Genomic DNA, 21,013 nt, shown 5'->3' on the forward strand with positions numbered 1-21,013 from the left:
GCTTTACTTCTTTTGCTGTTCTCATTTCTCTTTAATGTGGTAACATCCTCAAGCAAAGATATTGTCTTTCAGATTTCTGTTCAGCTCAGAAAAGGTTGATGTTCTTGACCTTTCAGATTCTCTCACTCTGCTGTGCGCATGGAGTATATTCATGCATCACCTCTGCTGTGTTGCTTCACTGTATCATCACAGTGTGTCGGCTACATATTTTTCAATTTATTTCACAGAAAAATGCAAATGTACAGGCATGACTGTGGGTTGAATAAAAATGTTTTTTTCCTAACCTCTAATCCATCATTTTTAAAAGAAGTCAGCCGCTCTTACATAATTGTGTTTTTCAAGCGTTATGTTGTAGATTGCTGTATAAGATTTACTGCTATTTGTAACATATTCCTGGATGGTATTAGGATATATGAAAGTACAGACAGGAACACAGGAGTGAAACTGAACTCAGAGTCACAGAGAGAGCCCAGTACTGGGAGCTGAACACAGAGACTTGAAGACCTGAATGAGTGTTTTCTCTCTATTCTCAATCACAGACACACAAGTTAAGCTGCTAAGGACACAGCTATGCTGTTACCATTAACCATTTGTGCATATACTGTAGCTATGAAACATAAATCATTGTAATTCGTATGTAATCCATGTATTTATCGATGTGTGCACCACAATAACTGCTGCTGTATTAGACTGCTGTGGTCCGTGTAGGGAGGAAAACAGGGCTTTCAAGCAAGGGAGCGGAATTTGTTTCCCGGAAGAAGAAAATGGGGAAATACAAGACTTTTACACAGGAAACGATGTTTGTGTCCCGGGACATACTTACAGCATATATAGATATAGATATCATATGAATTGTATGAATTTGTACAAAATCATGAGAACCGTTTAATGAGAATGCATTGACACAGCTAAGGGGAGGCCGCTACCAAATAGAACCACAGCAGTACGGCTTGGCACATGAGGCTTCTATGAGGCTTTAGTAAAAACGCATGTTGTCACAGTGCAGCTGAAGTGGACCAACCCAACCCCTATATGGTCCCTGTTTGCACATGAACCAGGCCCATTGAGGTTATTAGTCAGTGCCTTAACCCCTTGGCCATCAGCAGCCCAGATGACACCTAAGAATTTCAGATAAAATGTGATTATGTTCTCACGTCTGTTGCTGTTATTAACTAAATATATATATATATATATATATATATATATATATATATATATATATATATATATATACAGTGCTGCTCATAAGTATTCATATCCATGCTAAAGTTGACTAAAAAGAGGAATAAAAAAATCATCTTTTGGAAATTGATCTTAATGCCTTAATTAAAAAAATTAGGAAAAATCTTTTTTCAATTTTTTGTGAATGAATAATGTATTGTAAATAAATAAATGTTCTTCCTTAAAATACAGGGGCCATAATTATACATACCCCTATGTTAAATTCCCATAGAGGAAGGCAGACTTTTATTTTGAAAGGCCAGTTATTTCATGGATCCAGGATACTATGCATCCTGATAAAGTTCCCTTGGCCTTTGGATTTAAAATAGCCCCACATCATCACATACCCTTCACCATACCTAGAGACTGGCATGGTTTTATTTCAGTTAGCCTAATAGCTAACTGAGATAAGATCCATATCAATGCAAATCAAACCAGCTGCCTGCCTCTATGGGAATTTAACATAGGGGTATGTATAATTATGGCCCCTGTATTTTAAGGAAGAACATTTATTTATTTACAATACATTATTTTTTCCTCATTTTTTTAATTACGGCATTAAGATCAATTTCCAAAAGATGATTTTTTTATTCCTCTTTTTAGTCAACTTTAGCATGGGTATGAATACTTATGAGCAGCACTGTATATAAACTGTATATATTTAGAAAGAGGTTCAAGATTCAAGTTTAATGTTCCCTGAGTCATTAATGCTTGAAGGCTCACATCACAAAATAGGTTTATGTACCCCAAGGGAAGCACTTATAAAGGTCACTGCCATTTCCAAACACACAAAGCATTGGTACAAAGCTGAGTTGTAAGACTAAATGTAATCTTTGCAGGCATCCACTGAAATAGGATAATAAAATATTAACTTATTCATTAAAAATAACGATTGCTTTTTATGATCAGTATGGGTTGAAACCACCATTCAGGAACTTGGTAATGACAGTTTTTTCGTTCTTGCTGTATTCTGGAGGAGTAGATTCCAGTACTTGTGTAAACAGTGAAACAGTGCCCTGACCTTGCGGTAACTACTTTCAAAAACACACTCCTGGCACCTAACCAATGTGAGTTCTTTTTGAAGGTTGCACCGAGTTCCTTTTGTGCAGTGTGTAGCACTGTGTTGGCCTAGATACAGTACTAGGTTTTGGACCTGGCTGGTTAGTGTAAGGCAATGCCTATGGCAGGTGGCTGGCAATTGGTCTACAACTGAGGGATGTAGCTCTTTAAAGCAAGTCTAACATTCAGATGTATTAATGATTTGCTACATGGACAAACTTCAAAAGCCCTGCTTTTGTATGAAGGTAAATATGGTGCAAAAAGGGAGAGCTTGTAGAATACAATGTGAGAACTTGCAGAACAAAAAATCTGAACTTGTATGTTAAAATTTGCACTTGTAAAAATTTTATTTGCACTTGTAAAAAATAAAATTTGCACTTGTAAAAAATATTCACACACATGTGATCTGAATTTGAAGTCATACAAAGAAAAAAAACATGAGAGCTTGTAAAAAAAATCTGAACTTGTAAGTTGAAATTTGCACTTGTGGAAAATGTTCACACACCTGTATTCTGAATGTGAAGTTACAGAAAAAATATTCACAAATGTGTAGATTGATATTTACATGAACACAATGACAGCTGCAAACTTATAATGCAACATTTACTCGTATACTTTTTTTTTTACTCTGGTTCATTTTCCATCACAACCACAACTCAGTGATTACAACCTCTCGAATCTGTCACTGCAACTTCACATATGTGCTCTCTCGCATCACAAAGTGGCCAATCTGCGCACCTCGACTTTCACAACACTCTTGACGATACATTTGGTGCAGAACTAATTTGTACCTGTGGACTTAGGCTGTGGAGCTCTGAGCTAACAGAACGGGAAAAGCCTTCTTATATACAGTCTATGGGAAAATCAGGGTTTCTATCGCCAGATGAGGGACAACTCTGTCTGGCTTATTTATGTAGCATGGAAACTTGGTGGAATAGCATGCTAGCGTTAGCTAACTAGCAGCCAGCCCGCTTCTAAATAAATACCTTTTAATTATCTAAACACTTTTTAACAGTCAAACTAAAACACTGGCGGTGAGCTCCACGGCCTGCAGCCGCAGACGGACCGTCTCACCGAGATTGGCCACTTTGTGATGCGAGAGAGCACATATGTGAAGTTGCAGTGACAGATTCGAGAGGTTGTAATCACTGAGTTGTGGTTGTGATGGAAAATGAACCAGAGTAAAAAAAAAAGTATACTAGTAAATGTTGCATTATAAGTTTGCAGCTGTCATTGTGTTCATGTAAATATCAATCTACACATTTGTGAATATTTTTTCTGTAACTTCACATTCAGAATACAGGTGTGTGAACATTTTCTACAAGTGCAAATTTCAACTTACAAGTTCAGATTTTTTTTACAAGCTCTCATGTTTTTTTTTCTTTGTATGACTTCAAATTCAGATCACATGTGTGTGAATATTTTTTACAAGTGCAAATTTTATTTTTATAAGTGCAAATTAAATTTTTACAAGTGCAAATTTTAACATACAAGTTCAGATTTTTTGTTCTGCAAGTTCTCACATTGTATTCTACAAGCTCTCCCTTTTTGCACCATATTTACCTTCATACTTTTGTGACTGATTGGTAGATAGTATGACATGATTACGACATATTTTGCAGAGTCAGGCTAATGGTTTAAACTGTAGAAACTGTGATTCATTTCCAAATTGACCAAAACAGAGCGCCATGACGTTTCTGTATAAACTATTCTGTATAAACCATGTAAATAAAATTCATTCATGACCTTAATGGAACATGACCTCTGAAACATCAGTCCTCAATGGGTCAATATAGAGCTAATCAGAATGTTTTCATGACCACTGTAGTAAACAAACATGGCTTGGAGGAATGTGTACTGCTGTGTTTTCTGCATGGAAGGAAAACAAAAAAAACATAGACAATGGTTTGTATGTCTGATAAAGAGGTGACCATAATAATCATGCCGACGCTGACATGTTCACTTCGAGCTTTGTCAAACTGGTCAGCCAGTGGTATTTTGAGCAGAAGTGACCCCAAACAGAAGCCGTCAGCTTTCTCTTATTGTTTCATGCTATGTTTGAGGATTGCCTATCAGTAATCATCAAACTGCAGCTTGCACTTGCGTTGCAATACAATTTTCAGGTGATACATTCCAAAATGCTAAATCGCATGAAATCACTCTTGCGTAGCTCTAACAGTGTTGCCAGATGGGAGATGTTAAAATATTGTACTATAGGCTTAGACTTAGGCTTATAGTAAATACCGCGTACACACAGACCAAAATAAACCACAGGTCCGCTACAATAAATATAGAGTATTACTCAAAGTACAAAGATGCTTCAAATAGTGATTATTGGCATCTGACATAGGTAGTTAATGTTTTGATCTGAAAAGATCTGCACCAGTTTCTCTGACAATTCCGACAGAGGCATGGTCCACGGTGTCTCAAAGGTCAGCTAGTCTCCTTTGTGTATTTAGCTGCAGAATGTTGGACGTCCTGCTGTTGGAATCCTTTCCAGTGAAATACAGACACACGTGAGGCCGTCTAGCTGTCAGCATTTTAACCATGTTTAAGACAGCTACTAGCTAACGGTAGGCTAACGTTACCTGCTGCCAAGTGTAGTGTTGACTAGCTGAAGTGCTGTGATGCTTATATTGCCTGTAATGTCTGTTTTGGAGTTCCAGAGAGGACCACAGGCGATTAAGTGGCACCAAAATGAGGCACTAAAATTTGAGTTGTCATTCGGTCCGGTAGATACCAGTGGTTTAGGGGGTTTTGGTACCCAACTCTAAGTTTTAGGTTTACTCTTTGGCTGCTTCAACAAAAGTCTATATCCTTGACGTTCCACTTCAGGGATTGCTGGATGTATGTATGTCCGTTTCCTTCTGCTTTCTTTGTATTGGAATTTTAAACTCCGGTGGATTTGTGAGGACTATGGTTAACTGCTCCTCAGATCTCTGCAGGGTAAATCCAGACTGCTAGCTAGACTATCTGTCCAATCTGAGTTTTAGATTAGCGCCACCCATGATGATTGTGATTGGTTTAAAGAAATGCAAATAAACCAGAGCATGTTTTTCTCCCATCCCGGAATGCTGTGTGGAGTAACCAGACCCTCCTCCTCTCCGCAGCGTGTGGATGGTCTGGCAAAGCGAGACTACTTCAACAATGACCGCTCCCCCTCCCTTTTTCTCTTATTTCTCAATCTCTACTAATCACATGGATGCAGCAGTTTAGCTAGTTTCGGCTTTCTTGTGCACTTTCTCTGAGCTGCTTTGACCGGAAGAGCAGGAGACAGAACAACAGCCATGTCTTTCATCATACCAAGCATAATTGGCTGGAAAGAGGTCACGTAGGATGACATGAGTGAACACAGATGTAGAAGAAATGAATGGAAGTGAGGCAGCACAGACTAAAACCATCAACTTATTGTAATCGTCACAAAATTATCAAATTCTAATAAATGATGGCACTTTTGGCATTATTGATTGCACATTGTGCAAATACAATAATATTCTCTGGCAACACTGAGCTTGAAGTGTCTGTGTTGGCGTACTGGGGTGGACCATGTTTCTGCCCTCACTCTCTTCTTCTCAACACAGGGAATTATATTGTAATGTAATTGGTTGCAACAAGAGCTAAGGACACTAATGCACATAGGTACCGTGGAAACCAATTCAACGCCTTAAGGTTAGAATAAAGAAAATGACAATGACAATTAACAGCCCTCAAGTCACTTATAACTTTCATATTAATTATATATTTTGAATTATGTATTATGGTAAATGATCCTGAATAAACCTTATGTTCCAGAGTCAAATTATACATTGTATCTATTAATGCAGCTCATTTATTCAGAATACTGAACAAGCTTTTTGATATGATGTCTCCAGCATGGCACACACTCAGTTATAAATAATGTGTAACCCCCCTTTAGTCTGTGAATTTATGTATACAACTAGATAAGAATAAATGGAAATGTATTTAAATTTGGTGTCAAGGCTGTGTTTTTGTATCTCTAAACTCAAGCAGGGAGAGATCAAGGCATCTTCTCCATGGCGAACCACAAAGAAACAGAGCTTGCAGGCGTATTCTAAGGTAGAGGTGGGGCATGACATGCATAGGCAGCAGCAGCAGCTGTAGAAGCAGCAGAAATGAGCAGCTAGTTTGTCATAGTTTGTCAAACAGAGTTCCCAATGGGTACCAGCAATAACTTATAAAACTTGTTCAGTTTATGTAGCTCACAGCTTAAGCACATAGACTGTATAAATTATATGGATGAAGTCTCTGTGACATTGCTAAGGCTCCCAGTGGCTCCGGCTGTTGCCATATTGGCATATTTCATATCCAAATATGAAATATGAGCAAAGAGGTAGAGCGTGGATGGAGTCATTCAAATTGCCACGCCCTTAATTATGCATAACTTTAAGCCTGAAAAGAATTAAAACGGTGAGTTATAGCACAGTTGTTATGAAGGGGGGACCTAGCTATAGAGGCCAAAATCGTTTTATAATGGGCTGTAAACATATTTAATTCTGCTGTAAAGTTGTGAAGTGCCCTTTTTGGCACTTCCGCATTGGCTTCATTTTTTGAGCACCAGAGGTTGCTGCTTGGTTTAGCCTCATTATTGCTCATCTATGTAGCTCTTACCTTAACTGGTCCATGCTGAACACACATTAGCCCAGGCCAGCTGACTGCATAAATCTGCCCCTATGTGGTTACTGCTCTTGTTGCACTTCATCTCCAAGACAAATATGTTCAAAGGCTTACTTGGAGAAGTTTCACAAAGGTGAGATCTACAGTCGTGGCCAAAAGTTTTGAGAATTACATAAATATTGGAAATTGGAAAAGTTGCTGCTTAAGTTTTTATAATATACTTAATAATATCTTGCATATACTCCAGAATGTTATGAACAGTGATCAGATGAATTGCATAGTCCTTCTTTGCCATGAAAATTCCACTGCATTTCATTGCTGTCATTAAAGGACCTGCTGAGATCATTTCAGTAATCGTCTTGTTAACTCAGGTGAGAATGTTGACGAGCACAAGGATGGAGATCATTACGTCAGGCTGATTGGGTTAGAATGGCAGACTTGACATGTTAAAAGGAGGGTGATGCTTGAAATCATTGTTCTTCCATTGTTAACCATGGTGACCTGCAAAGAAACGCGTGCAGCCATCATTGCGTTGCATAAAAATGGCTTCACAGGCAAGGATATTGTGGCTACTAAGATTGCACCTAAATCAACAATTTATAGGATTATCAAGAACTTCAAGGAAAGAGGTTCAATTCTTGTTAAGAAGGCTTCAGGGCATCCAAGAAAGTCCAGCAAGCGCCAGGATCGTCTCCTATAGAGGATTGAGCTGCGGGATCGGAGTGCCACCAGTGCAGAGCTTGCTCAGGAATGGCAGCAGGCAGGTGTGAGCGCATCTGCACGCACAGTGAGGCGAAGACTTTTGGAAGATGGCCTGGTGTCAAGAAGGGCAGCAAAGAAGCCACTTCTCTCCAAAAAAAACATCAGGGACAGATTGATCTTCTGCAGAAAGTATGGTGAATGGACTGGTGAGGACTGGGGCAAAGTCATATTCTCCGATGAAGCCTGTTTCCGATTGTTTGGGGCATCTGGAAAAAGGCTTGTCCGGAGAAGAAAAGGTGAGCGCTACCATCAGTCCTGTGTCATGCCAACAGTAAAGCATCCTGAGACCATTCATGTGTGGGGTTGCTTCTCATCCAAGGGAGTGGGCTCACTTACAATTTTGCCCAAAAACACAGCCATGAATAAAGAATGGTACCAAAACACCCTCCAACAGCAACTTCTTCCAACAATCCAACAACAGTTTGGTGAAGAACAATGCATTTTCCAGCACGATGGAGCACTGTGCCATAAGGCAAAAGTGATAACTAAGTGGCTCGAGGACCAAAACGTTGAAATTTTGGGTCCATGGCCTGGAAACTCCCCAGATCTTAATCCCATTGAGAACTTGTGGTCAATCCTCAAGAGGTGGGTGGACAAACAAAAACCCACTAATTCTGACAAACTCCAAGAAGTGATTATGAAAGAATGGGTTGCTATCAGTCAGGATTTGGCCCAGAAGTTGATTGAGAGCATGCACAGTCGAATTGCAGAGGTCCTGAAAAAGAAGGGCCAACACTGCAAATACTGACTCTTTGCATAAATGTCATGTAATTGTCAATAAAAGCCTTTGAAACGTATAAAGTGCTTGTAATTATATTTCAGTACATCACAGAAACAACTGAAAAAAAGATCTAAAAGTAGTTTAGCAGCAAACTTTGTGAAAACTAAGATTTGTGTGATTCTCAAAACTTTTGGCCACAACTGTATACTTTAAAGGGAAGTAGTTTCAAACAGTGTTTTCACTTTCACAACAAGCACCACACCCACAACACCAGTCCCACCTGATAAATGTAAGGCTAATATTTGCTCTCCTCTGGTTTAGTCTCCATAAACATGTGAGATGCATATTTGTCTCTTTAGCTGCTAGGCTGTGCTATGCTCACCAGCTAGTTGCTACCTGTGTCTCTGAAGCTTCATGCTGGACCAGTCTGAGCTTTTTACTAAAAACAGCTGCCTACTGCAGTGGGAAACACCCCTGACCACGTACTCCATCAGAGCAAACTATTGGAACTAGCCAATGGCAAAACATTTTCAAGTAGTTCATTACATGTCTTTTACAAGCCTTGAGCACATAACCAAATCAATATCAGGAAGAGACTTAAAGCTTGTTCTGATGGCTTGCTTCAACATCACTAATTTTGATTGATTCCTACAAAACCCGACTGAGTCACCTTTATTACATGAAACTAAAACACATAATGGAAACCTTGACTGACCTGATAGTATTATCACAAAAAGCATGCATGTATTATCCACATTACCATGACAATAATGTGACCACTCCCCCACCACACTGGAAAACAGTATTAATGATATTTTAGAAATTATAAAAATTACCATCTTTAAAGTCAAATCAACAAATGACTACTACCATTCAGCGAATCCGCGGAGGTTGTTGCAGTAGAAACAAGCCATTGTCACACTGATTTCCTTGTGCTATGAACCATTTTGTTTCAGTCAATAATGGCTGAATGAGTCAATGAAGGTTTGTTCTAAATAAAACTAAGCACATTTGTATGCAACAGCAACACTGTCATACTGTAGTACCAATACATTTTAAACCAATTGGATTCTGGCATTAGAGCCCTGCAGCCTCCTTACACTTGAATGCTTGTTCTTGCTTGTGCCATCCTTCGCCTATTCATCTATTACTGCCATTCAAAGACCGCTATGCTCCGATTTAGCCACCAACGTTCAGTGAATGCTCACTGGGGATTGTTCACTGATGCCGAGAGTCAGTGTTTTTACAAATGTATGGATCCTCCAATGAATGTTAGCCTGTGTTCGCTATTGTTACAATACCGTGGCTGTATGTAGTGACTCACTGTCAATGATTGTTCCATTGTAAAGCTTCAGAGACAATACCCCAATTTTGCAAATCCCAAGTAGATTGTGTTATCTGACTTGGTAACTGGTTTTTGAGTAACATTTTAAGAAACTCTCTCTTGATTTGTATTTTAGGGAGTCATTTTCTGATGGCTGGGAGCATAAACTACGGCTAGATTAGGATTTATGTTAAAGCCACATCTCATGCGAGTTTATTTGGTAAAATATATTGGTGCATACTTTCTTTAAATGGAATTATTGTATTGCATATTTTCAAGCATGACAGGTGCAGGTACACTTCACTGCATCGCAAGAACGACACTGACATAAAATACTACAAGCAGCTTTGCCTTTCATTGGGGTTAACAGCTAAAACTGTTTGCACATTTGATATATTTCTGGAGTTTGAAGAGCCTTGCTTCACTTATACTGACAAAATATGTGATATATAGAGCTGCATGAGTGATGTGATCCCCAGGAAAGGAGTCAAGGTGATACATTGTCACACTTTCAATCTCCTTAACAGACATAAGTTGTGTCAACTGTGAGTAATATGAGGCCATAAAATTTGACATGTCATACATTTCAGTGAAAACAACAACAAAAATAACTTTAACTGTGCTGCGCTTCCAACTGTTTTCTAACAGGGCTCCCTGGGTTCTTCTGTGTGATGAAGGGCACTGTGGTTAGCATGATTTACAATCCCAATTTAGGCTAAGTGACATTTGATGGCATAAATATTAAGTAGAAGCGGATGCGTACACTGATCATCAACAGCTAATAAACTGAAGCTTCATTTTCACAACCAATTTGACTCACTGATAATTGCAATCCATCATTCTGAGTCCTTGAGATCAATGGGCAGAACCGAGCAGTGATGTTGTCTAGCCGGCTGTAGGCATGTCATTATGATAAATGGCTCAATCAGCTGGAGCTGAGGAGGCCATACCTTATGAGTCACACACAGATCAGAAAAGTTGAGGGAGTTTTGGCCACAACTTTATCTTGTGCCACTATCAGTTTGATAAATGTGCAGCCTCGAGGGAAGCATCATGTATTGAGAAGGAATTAGTGTGTGAAGAGTCTGCCCCGAGCAGCAGATTGTTGGAAGGATAACGCTGGTGTACAGGGCCGGCCACACCAAGAACAATAACTATACATTTAAAAATCACTCTAACTCAGTGGCGTGACTTATAATAGCTCTGTATAATTTACTATTTTTTTATCATTAGTACTTTGAAAGTATTTCTCATGTCACAGAAACCACAAGGAGTGAATCTTGTGTTGTGGATGTTATTATCATACCGTCTGTGTCCCCCCCCCCCAGCTCTCTGGAGCTCTGTGCACCGCTGTTGCCTGGAAAACACAAGGTGTCGGGGTCCCCTTGGTTCATAAAATGTATCCAAATGCACGAATATGTAGGATATTACCACAGACGTCCTGTAATCTTATGTTACAATGTCTGCTGTATTAGTGTTAAATGTATTTTTATCAGCTAGCATGCAGTGCGTGCTTGACGCCACTGTTTACAGAACGTTATCATTCAGCAGTGTGAATGCTCACATTGTTATAGTTATAGTAGTCTATAGCGACAACATTTTATTTCCGGGATTTTTCAGGTGCCGCCGGAAATTCCGCTGGATGTCCCTCATTTCGGCTGGATGTCTGTCCCCTTCCTCTTTCTTTGTGTTGTAATTCTAAACTGGATTTGTGAGGACTATGGTTAACTGCTCCTCAGATCTCTGCAGGGTAAATCCAGACAGCTAGCTAGACTATCTGTCCAATGTCAGTTTTCTGTTGCACGACTAAAACTACTTTTGAACATACACATGTTCTACCAAAACAAGTTCCTTCCTGAGGCTATTTTGCGGATGGCGCCGTGGCTCCGTCCGGCGCTTTGCACCGCCCATGACAATTGTGATTGGTTTTAAGAAAATGCCAATAAACCAGAGCACGTTTTTCTCCCATCCCAGAATGCTGTGTGGACTAGCCAGTCATAGTTATGGTTACAGTTATCATTCTGGACGGCCCTTAACTCTTTTCCTATTGTTATACATCCCAATAAAGAAACTAAACACACCAGTGTACTACTGTGTTAATACAGATTTGTCTCACAAAGCAATTATGTTTCCAAAGGAACTCTTCACCTACAGTCACTAACAGAGACAAAGTACTGCCCTCACTAATGTAATACATCATGTTGAGGAGCATAGGCACATCGCAAATGTAAAAATGAGCTTCATTCTGCTGGACTTGAATGTAAAGAACAAATTACCGATATTACTGAACAAGATATCATCATCATGGTTAATACAGCAACTGTTGTTTCTGTCTCATCCATTGTAATCCATCCACATCATCATGTTTACTGTTGGCAGGAATGATGATTGTGGAAATCTTCAGGCGACTTGAAATGGCTTAAGAGGACAATTACGCTCACAAATGCAGCAGTTTGTCTCTCTGAGTTGTTGCCTATGACTTCTGAGGGTTTATATAGACATGCAGTATAAATGACAGTAAAAGCTTATGAGTGTGCATGTAGCCGGAGGCAGGGGCGGACTGGGACCAATATTCAGCCCTGGCACTGTAGTCACACCAGCCCACATTACCATGCAGCCCCACCCGCACCACACGTGCATTCACTAATTGCATTTGTGTACAGATAGTGAAATAATATAAGCAGTACCTTATGTAACAGATTTTTAAACATTTAATGTAAGTAACTGGCAAACAATGCTTTTTAAAGAGCACACGTTTATAACAAATGTACACATACTGTCTGTCTGTTGATGCAGTTTGTGCTCAGAATTGGCCTTTGGGGAATACATAAAGCAGGGGGGGTCTGCTCTTCCCCAGGAAATTTTGAGGGTAAAAGACTTCAATTCCTGCATTCTGATAAATTTTTGGGCACCAATTTATGGTAACAATGTCTATATTTATGGCAAGGAAATCACAAAATTCTGGTGGCAGGTAACAATTTAAAATACTAAATATAATGGAATATTATTATATTCAGTAGTCCAGTAAGGGGGCTTTCACATCCAGGACATGGGCAGGATAGGACAACACTTTACCCCAAGGTCCAGTTGTTTAATTAGCATGAACAGGGCTTCATGGTCACTTTTTTTCCCCAAGGAGCACGTTTTGCTCCCAAGTTGAAAAATGTAGGGTTGACTTACAGAGGCTACTGCTTTTACTGCTAAATTGTACAATAACAATCATGTTATGGATACAAAACGTTATGAAGTGTAATGTTTTCTATATTCTATTGATCAAAAATGATCAGTGATGTTGAGATTACAGTGTAACGCACCACCACAGTTCATGCATACATGTGAACCGCGGATTAATTGCAGAGTTTAACCTACATAGTGTAAAACTACTACGTGAATGGGGAACAGCAGAAAGACGGAGCAGAGCGACGCTGCTTGTTCAGGGTTTTCATGTGTACTCCTATAGACCTACACTTCGCATCAGGTGTTAAAACCAACTGTACCAAAACACTGAACTGGACTAGGCTACTATTTAACGTGACAACGAGACATTTTTAAACGGTAATGAAACAGTCTCAATTTAATACTGATGCCTCAGGCGGCCGCGAGGACAGACAGCAGTCAGAGCTCCGGCGGAGCTCTCTGCCCATCAGCCGGTCCCCCAGAGCAAGTGCTTGATTTTGACTGAATGTCCCAATTTGAGTAACTTCTGATTGGGTCGGTCGGCCCATCTCTGGACCAGCCCGGCCGTTGCCGACTGGCCAAATGCTTAATATTTATTATTATTAATATTATTAATATTATAACCATAGTGAAATCATGCAAGCGATAAAAACCCGTCCTTTGCGCTTTCGGCCTGTAAAGACAATTTATTTGTATATTAAAAAAAAAAAAATCTGACCTCTGGCATTTGCCAGAGTTGCCAGATGGCCAATCCGCCCCTGGCCGGAGGTCAGGCACGTTATTCGACCTTCAGAGAAAACAAAAGGTTCAAAAAAACAAACTAAAACCGTAATACAAAATTATTAACAGCAGACATAGTATGTTTCATGTGGGGCTGATAAATCTCTTTCTGTATTTATTAATTTAGTATGGTTTTGTTGAACATAGTGGATGCTCAGAAACAATATTAGTTTGGTGATGTCACACAGCAGGTTGCAAAGGGAGATCAATGATCTCTAATTATGGAGAGACCATGAAAAAGAAAACTCAAATAAATTGCTATTGCAAGAGAATAAATCAATAAACACAACTAGTTTGCGAGTTCTTTACATCTTTATTGTAATATTATTTTTTCTCTTTAGAAACCATTGCTCCTGCTTTAGATATCCTGTGCTCAGAATACAAAGGTGGTATTAAGGAACAATATTCTATTATTTAATAATTTTAATAATAATATTTTTTTAATAACTAGTACAGTGCCTGTTCAAAACGTTTTCGAAATTGCTTGGCCTCCTGTATTGCTCCTTGCAGCTTTCTCCAGAAGCATTCACCCCGAAATAACTTACAGAAGGCCTTCAAAGCCCTTAATATGCAACCCCACTGTATACTACTGACTTACTGTGTACTTCTACTTCAGTGGAAAATATTGTACTGCTACATTTACCTGACAAAGAAATGTTACTGGTTACATTGCACATTCAGATTTTACTCACAAAATACCCAATTAAAATATGATGCATTATTATTCATTAAGCTATCTGGCATTGCATTAGAGTTGCAAGTTCCACCTTGAACAGACATTAAGTAATGTAAAGTGAGGACACTCAGGGATTAGCCTTGACATCTGTCAGGGGATTCAGAGGATTCTCTCATGGCACTTTTATTTCCATAATCAAGCTCTATGTTGATGCTTTTGGCCCCTTATTTACATTCAAAGTATAACATTATCCGTACCCCTATCCGTAAATTAGTTTCAGTATCACTGCTGTAAAAAACCATGCAGGAATTCAAATCAACTAATCTTTTCTTTTTTTTCATTTTATTTATTTCAAGTTAATTCAACTTAATATTTTTATAAAAGTATTTATTTTCAGACCACTTCAGAGTTTATAAACATGAGTTCTACTGACTTGAAATCTTTGGACTTAAAAACATGAGTTGAATGAATGTACTGCTGAGAGTTAACTCAACTCATTAAATCAATTTTCTAAAGAAACATGGTTAGCATATTAGCAGACTTTCCAGCATGCATTGTTGGAGAGTTAAAACTCTCCAAAGACACTTGTGGTTTGTAGCTTTAAGAAAACAAACGTGATGGAAACGTGTTTGTCAGTTGGACTGAACAGTTCAGTTCAAACTTCATTCAACTTAATATCTTTAGTTTATTGAACCTGGTTTCTCAAGTTGAGTTGCTTGGTTTTCGATTGTTAAAGCTCATAAGATTACTTTGAACTAATTATTCAACCTAAATTCAGTTAACTGGTTTATTTAAATTAACAACAGGGAACCAACTACAACTGATTGACAGTGTAGTGTTGATTTGAATGTGTAACTGATAACCTTCATTAAGCTACAGATATACCAGTACATACCTTGCAGTCCTAAATGACGCATTAAGCCACCATCACTGTCTTACACTGTAAAGAATATAAATTAAGTAAAAATAAGTCATAGCTGATGTTCTTTCGGAAGCTCTCAAAAAGCATTTAGGCTTCACTATTAAAACAGCTTAAAGCAAAAAGCAGTTGTGCTCCTTAATGGTATTAAATTAAATACAAATGAGCTGATGAAGACGTTATGTGTGACATTCTTTTGAAATGTGTCACATGTAGTCTTAGCTTAATTTGCTGATGCAAATGAGTGTTGTGGAACTTACTCAACCTGCCTGAACTCCCAGTGCACAGGCTCATTTTCCTCTGTTCTTTGCAGACATTGAAAATTAAGGCAAAGCTTATACATGCTGAATAACAGTCAGAGTGACAGTCCAATTAATCCCAATAAATAAAAGATAAACAAAACCAACAGCAGGGTGTATGTTTCAGCGAGGCATGTCGTTCAGCAAATACACACCCTGGCCTGCATTCTTTAACTCGCTGTCATAGGAACATGTTTGCACCGTTTTATGTCAAAGTCAGCTCTTTTTCTGTACCTCGCCAAAACACACACACACACACACACACACACACACACACACACACACACACACACACACACACACACACACACACTTTGTAAACAACCTCATGACTAAAAGAATATCGCTTCAAAACTTCACAAAAGTGGCAGTCTCTCCTGTCACTCTCCTTTCTATCAGCTACTGACAAGGTGCCCTTGAGCAAGGCAGGTAAGAGGCAGCTGCTCAGTCAGTACATGAGATGAACTGCAGTGGTACAAGGCAGCTCCTAGTTGTGAAGGTATGTATAGAATGTGTATGAATGTGAAGCAGGGCAGCACTGAAAAAGAACATGCACACTCAGCAATTCCCTTCCCTGGATGAATAAAGGAGAAAAAAACATGGAAGGCTTGATGTTGTGTTGGTACGGACAATTATCCATACTCAAAATCACAACATTTTAAAAAGAACATATAACTGTAAGAATAACTATTAATACCTGACAAGAGTGCAAGGGTACGTGATAATATTGTAACAGTAAGATGCTTTTACTGCCGACATTGTTTTTGTTTCTGTTACGTCACTTGGCCAAAGCCACGGCTGTACAGGTCGTCAGCGGTGCTCAGAAACCGGGATAAGATGTATACATGTATAGTATAGTATTTGGAACAATCCAGCTAACATATTCAGGTTTCACATAAATGGGAGACTTTCTACCCCCGTATTTCCAGCGCCTTCATTTTGATCTCAACTTCACACCTGTGAAGTTTTGTGACTGTATCTTGAACGGCTGTGACCTTATCAAGGTGACAAATGTGGCGGCGGACAGACATACAGACAGGTGCAGTAACTTCCTGAAGTCTTGCCAGTGTGCAACATGACATCATGACTTTGTGTAAACATACACGCCACTTTCTAAAGCCAAGTGGCGTGTTATTTGTAAGCATTTTGAGCTGTCCGCGTGTATGTCTACGCCGTATACAGCGGACGGGTTGGATTTAGGAAAAGAAGAATGGGACGGTTGGGTTTAGGAAAACAATAACGGGACGCGGGACAACAACGGCACGGTTGGGTTTAGGAAAAGAAGAACGGGACGGGTGGGTTTCGGAAAAGAAGAACAGAACGTTTGGGTTTAGGAAACGCGGGACACAATCCCCGGTCTCCTGGGTGAAAGTCCAGTGTTGTTGTACCCATCCTCCAAACAGCGTTGATAAACACGCTACAAAGGGAGTATACGTCTTGATAACACGCCAAAATGGCATACGAATTGGCGTGTCATACATACGCCACTTCATGAGATCAGTCTGCAGTGTGAGGTTACCAGGTGACGTGTCACTTAGGTAATTAAGACTTCATGTTAATTAGTGAGCTTTAGAATTGTTTAATGATAACGGCTGTAGCTTTATTCTTGTCTTTAATCTCTCTCTAAGAAAGCCAATAAGCAATTAATATGTTTTGTTGAGGATTTTTCTAATGAATCTAACTCTGCAAAGTTGCCTCCCTCCCTTTGTAGATTTTATTTATTTATTCATTATTATTTTTTACTTCAAATTGGCTAGAATGTCCCTGTAATGACTTTGTGGTTATTTGTCTAATTATTTTATAGTGATTTAGGTGATCTCTCCCTCGCTGCAACAGACACAACCACTAAACTTTATGCAAAGGTTTATGCAATGACATTACTGATATGCAAATGAGCGTATGACATGATTAGCACCTAAGCCCTCTAAAAACCTAGGGAAAACCCTGGCCATGGACAAACAATGTATGTTGTTAAATTTTGAGGACTTGCTGGACTAAGCTTCCCAAAATGCTAAACTTTAAGGCTTGGGCAACTCTTTGGATACTGAAATGTGTGGTGATCACTTAAGAGTCTTTATGGTCCTGTGATTATTAAATTATTATTAAAAAACAAAAACATTTTGGACTTCTGTAAATCAAATCTTCATCTTATACTGCATCTTCACAACTTATTGGTGTTAATGAGAATAATTCAAACTGAACTTGGATCATGTTAATACAGTTTTATACAACATGCTGTGGCATGTGCACTACAAACTACAAACACTAAATAATAAATAACCGTATTTGCAGTAAAGTTGATAAATTCCACAAACATTAGTCCCATGCTGAGCTTGAGGTAAACACATACTACAGGAGATCCACATTGGGCAACACATGAGGAAACAGGGAAAGCTGATGTCAAAACATGCATTATCAAGATATTTTAATTCCCAGCTGAGCAGCCCCAGATTGTCATTTCTTTGATTTTTAAATATTTCTGTTTTCTACATATTCTGTTTCATACTTTTTATCTTTGAGTTACAGCCAACCTACAGCACATAAGCAATCGGTCTTATGTTCAATTAAGCTAAACTGTGGTTTGCCATATGACTTCTGATTATGCCATCTGTTGTGGATTTGATGATGGTTTCATAGTCAATGATATAAGTATGTGTGATGTGCATTTGTTGTCAGGCATTAATAATGTGAACAACAAGGCAACAAGATAGCCAAAGAGAGCAAGCCTTATGCAATTAGTAGTGGTTACAATGCATAAACAAGACAAGTAGTGCTACTAATTACTTTTTGATAAGGAAAGTTATTCTTAACTTTTTAAGAAAAAGTAACTTAGTTTCCCATTAACAGCCCCAACACTGTGGATGTGCATGACTTACAATTGCACCTGAGTGAGTACATCTACTTACATACAGTAGTACTTAAAGAAGGCTAATGATCCTTGCCTGATTTCCCTAAAATGCAACCCACCAAATTTATCAGTGCTGCAACAACTATCAGGCACCAGAGCCAGTCTGTCATACTCCATCCAGCCTGCTATGAGACTGCTATGTGTGATACAATGACTGCCATGAACATAATGTAGCCATTTGGAATGCATCCAAGCCTGTGCAACACAGTTGTTTGAGTGATATAAGTACAAACTGTGAAACTGAAATCAAATGTGTGTCCGACTTGTGTGTTTCTCCAACATTAACTTAATTATATGATGATAACTAATTGGGCATACCATCTTTAAACACTGTGTCCCCACCTGTTCCCCCCTGTTCACAACACATGTATTTAAGGTTGGTTGTTAACTAAGCAGACTTGCTCCCACCAGTAAATTGATGTGCTACATTACTGTGTGGTTTTGGGGTGGGATAGGGGGACAATAATGTCTGTAGATTCTTATGACTTTATGTATCTGTATTGTATATGTTGTACTGTAAATACTTTGTCTGTATTTTAATGTGCCATCTACCTGCCCAGGGACTACGGGCGGAAATGAGCAATTTGCTACAACCTGGCACAAGACATCTATTAATGTTTTTTTGTGCACTGTCCCTGTAATAATATATAATATATATATAATAATAATTACAATTACAAAAAGCGTAATTTCGGGGGGTTTTCAACCTGGAACCTATTTCCCTTGCATTGGTGTCTAAGTGAATAATGTGGACAAAAATCTTTTAAATTGGTCCAGTGTTGAACGAGGACTCTTACAGCAGCCACAAACCGGGCTGCAATTCGTCAACCTTTTTGTTAAAGAGTAAGATCCTTTTTGATTAACCAGAACTGCTCTGACATCGCTGTCGCCAAACCCACCAGACTCCATTTAAATAAACCATACTTTTAGCATGTATAAAGCCAGCATATTTCCGCATGTAAATGGCTAAATTATGTGTTTATTTCAACCAAACCAGAGAGGTGATTGTTGGAACAGTGGAACGATGAACCAAGACGGCTTTTGTTAGTTTTATTTTGTTTCTGTCCACTTTGAATGAAGTGTGTTTTACAATGATAAAATTAAAATTCATTCAAATGGAGTCTGGTGGGTTTGACAATAGCGATATTGGGGATTTTCAAAAAGGATCTTACTCTAACAAAAAGGTCTATCTCTGTAGGGATGCTTTCCACAATGTCAGACACTTAGAATAATAATCTGAGCCTGTCAGTTGCAAAAACAGCACTTTTAGTGGACGCAAAGTGAAGGTGAGCAATTGCCCAATAACGTTCAGGTTCAATTTATTCACAAAAATTAAAAGACAAGTACAATCATAAAACATAATGAAGATATGTGAAATGGGACACCCTGGTAAGCTATTTAAAGCTTGTGTGACAAAGCTTAGCAAATAATACACATTATAAATACAATCATATTGTTTGATCAAAAACGTAAACATGTATTATGCAATAACATTTACAACCTACACTAATAACTTACATTGCAGCTTGTTTCGCCACTGCGGACTGCAGCCGTCTTGCTTAATGCTGGACCATTTTAAAAGATTGTTGTTCCCATCAGTCACTTAGACACAAAAACATAGGAAAACAGGGTCTGGGTTGAAAAAAAGGAAGTTACCCTTTAAGGTTTAAGGTTAAAGAAAGGCTTAAACCTCCCTCACGGAACTTGTTTGCATTAAAACCTGAGTTGGTAGAATGAAAGGTAAATGCATACACCAATGCATCACATTTCCCCTGCCAGACTTCACATAATCTCCTTCACATAATCCCTTTGAGGTGAGAAATCGTATTTCTCTCACTTCAGGTGCGTTGTGCACATATTTGCATTTTCAGACATCAGGCTCATTTAACATAATATCAGGACATCAGGCTCCCCTGTGACACCAACGCAAAGCTGTTCTTGTGCCTCGTGACCATCCAGTTTTCCCTGTCAGTCATGTATTCCCATCAGTGGGAGGATATGGAGCCTACAGGTTAAAGGGCAAAGCTGGCATTACATCCATGCATCAACACACAATGCAAAGTCGTTTCAACAAAGCATTCTGTGCTGCCCGCTCCACTGATGAACACATCTTGGTTGCTTGCACATGCTACTTCATCACGGACATAATTCTTCATTATTATCGATTATCTGCCTACATTGTTGGGATTAACTGATCAATATTTCTTTCAAATGGCAGTTAGTCAACATTGATTTGTACAATAATGCCTTTTATCACAAATAGTGATTTGTTTTGACAATCCTGAGCTTTAGAAAACGCAGCAGATGCTGTAGCTGTAATCCAAGTTTGAATTCACTCAAACTAAAGATTGATTTAGTAATTCCTGCATGAAATCTTTGGCATCAGGGCGTGATAATATCTTCCTAAAGACTGACAAGTTGACAAGTGGAGAGAACTTTTTCTCAGTCCTTGCGGGAGAATCCTTGGCAGGACTGAACCAACACCGAAATCATCAAAAATACAACTTCTCATCTTTGGATGTCCCAGCAAGC

At 38.8% G+C, this 21,013-nt stretch overlaps 1 protein-coding gene across 1 annotated transcript in view; it reads right to left on the bottom strand.

The window, feature by feature from the left end:
* Window positions 1-21,013, bottom strand: part of opcml (opioid binding protein/cell adhesion molecule-like) — a 391,556-nt gene that overhangs the window by 370,054 nt on the left and 489 nt on the right. The gene's annotated exons all lie outside the window — the stretch shown is intronic.

The sequence above is a fragment of the Sander lucioperca genome, chromosome 13 (genome assembly GCF_008315115.2).
Source record: "Sander lucioperca isolate FBNREF2018 chromosome 13, SLUC_FBN_1.2, whole genome shotgun sequence".
Taxonomy (NCBI): Eukaryota; Metazoa; Chordata; class Actinopteri; order Perciformes; family Percidae; genus Sander; species Sander lucioperca.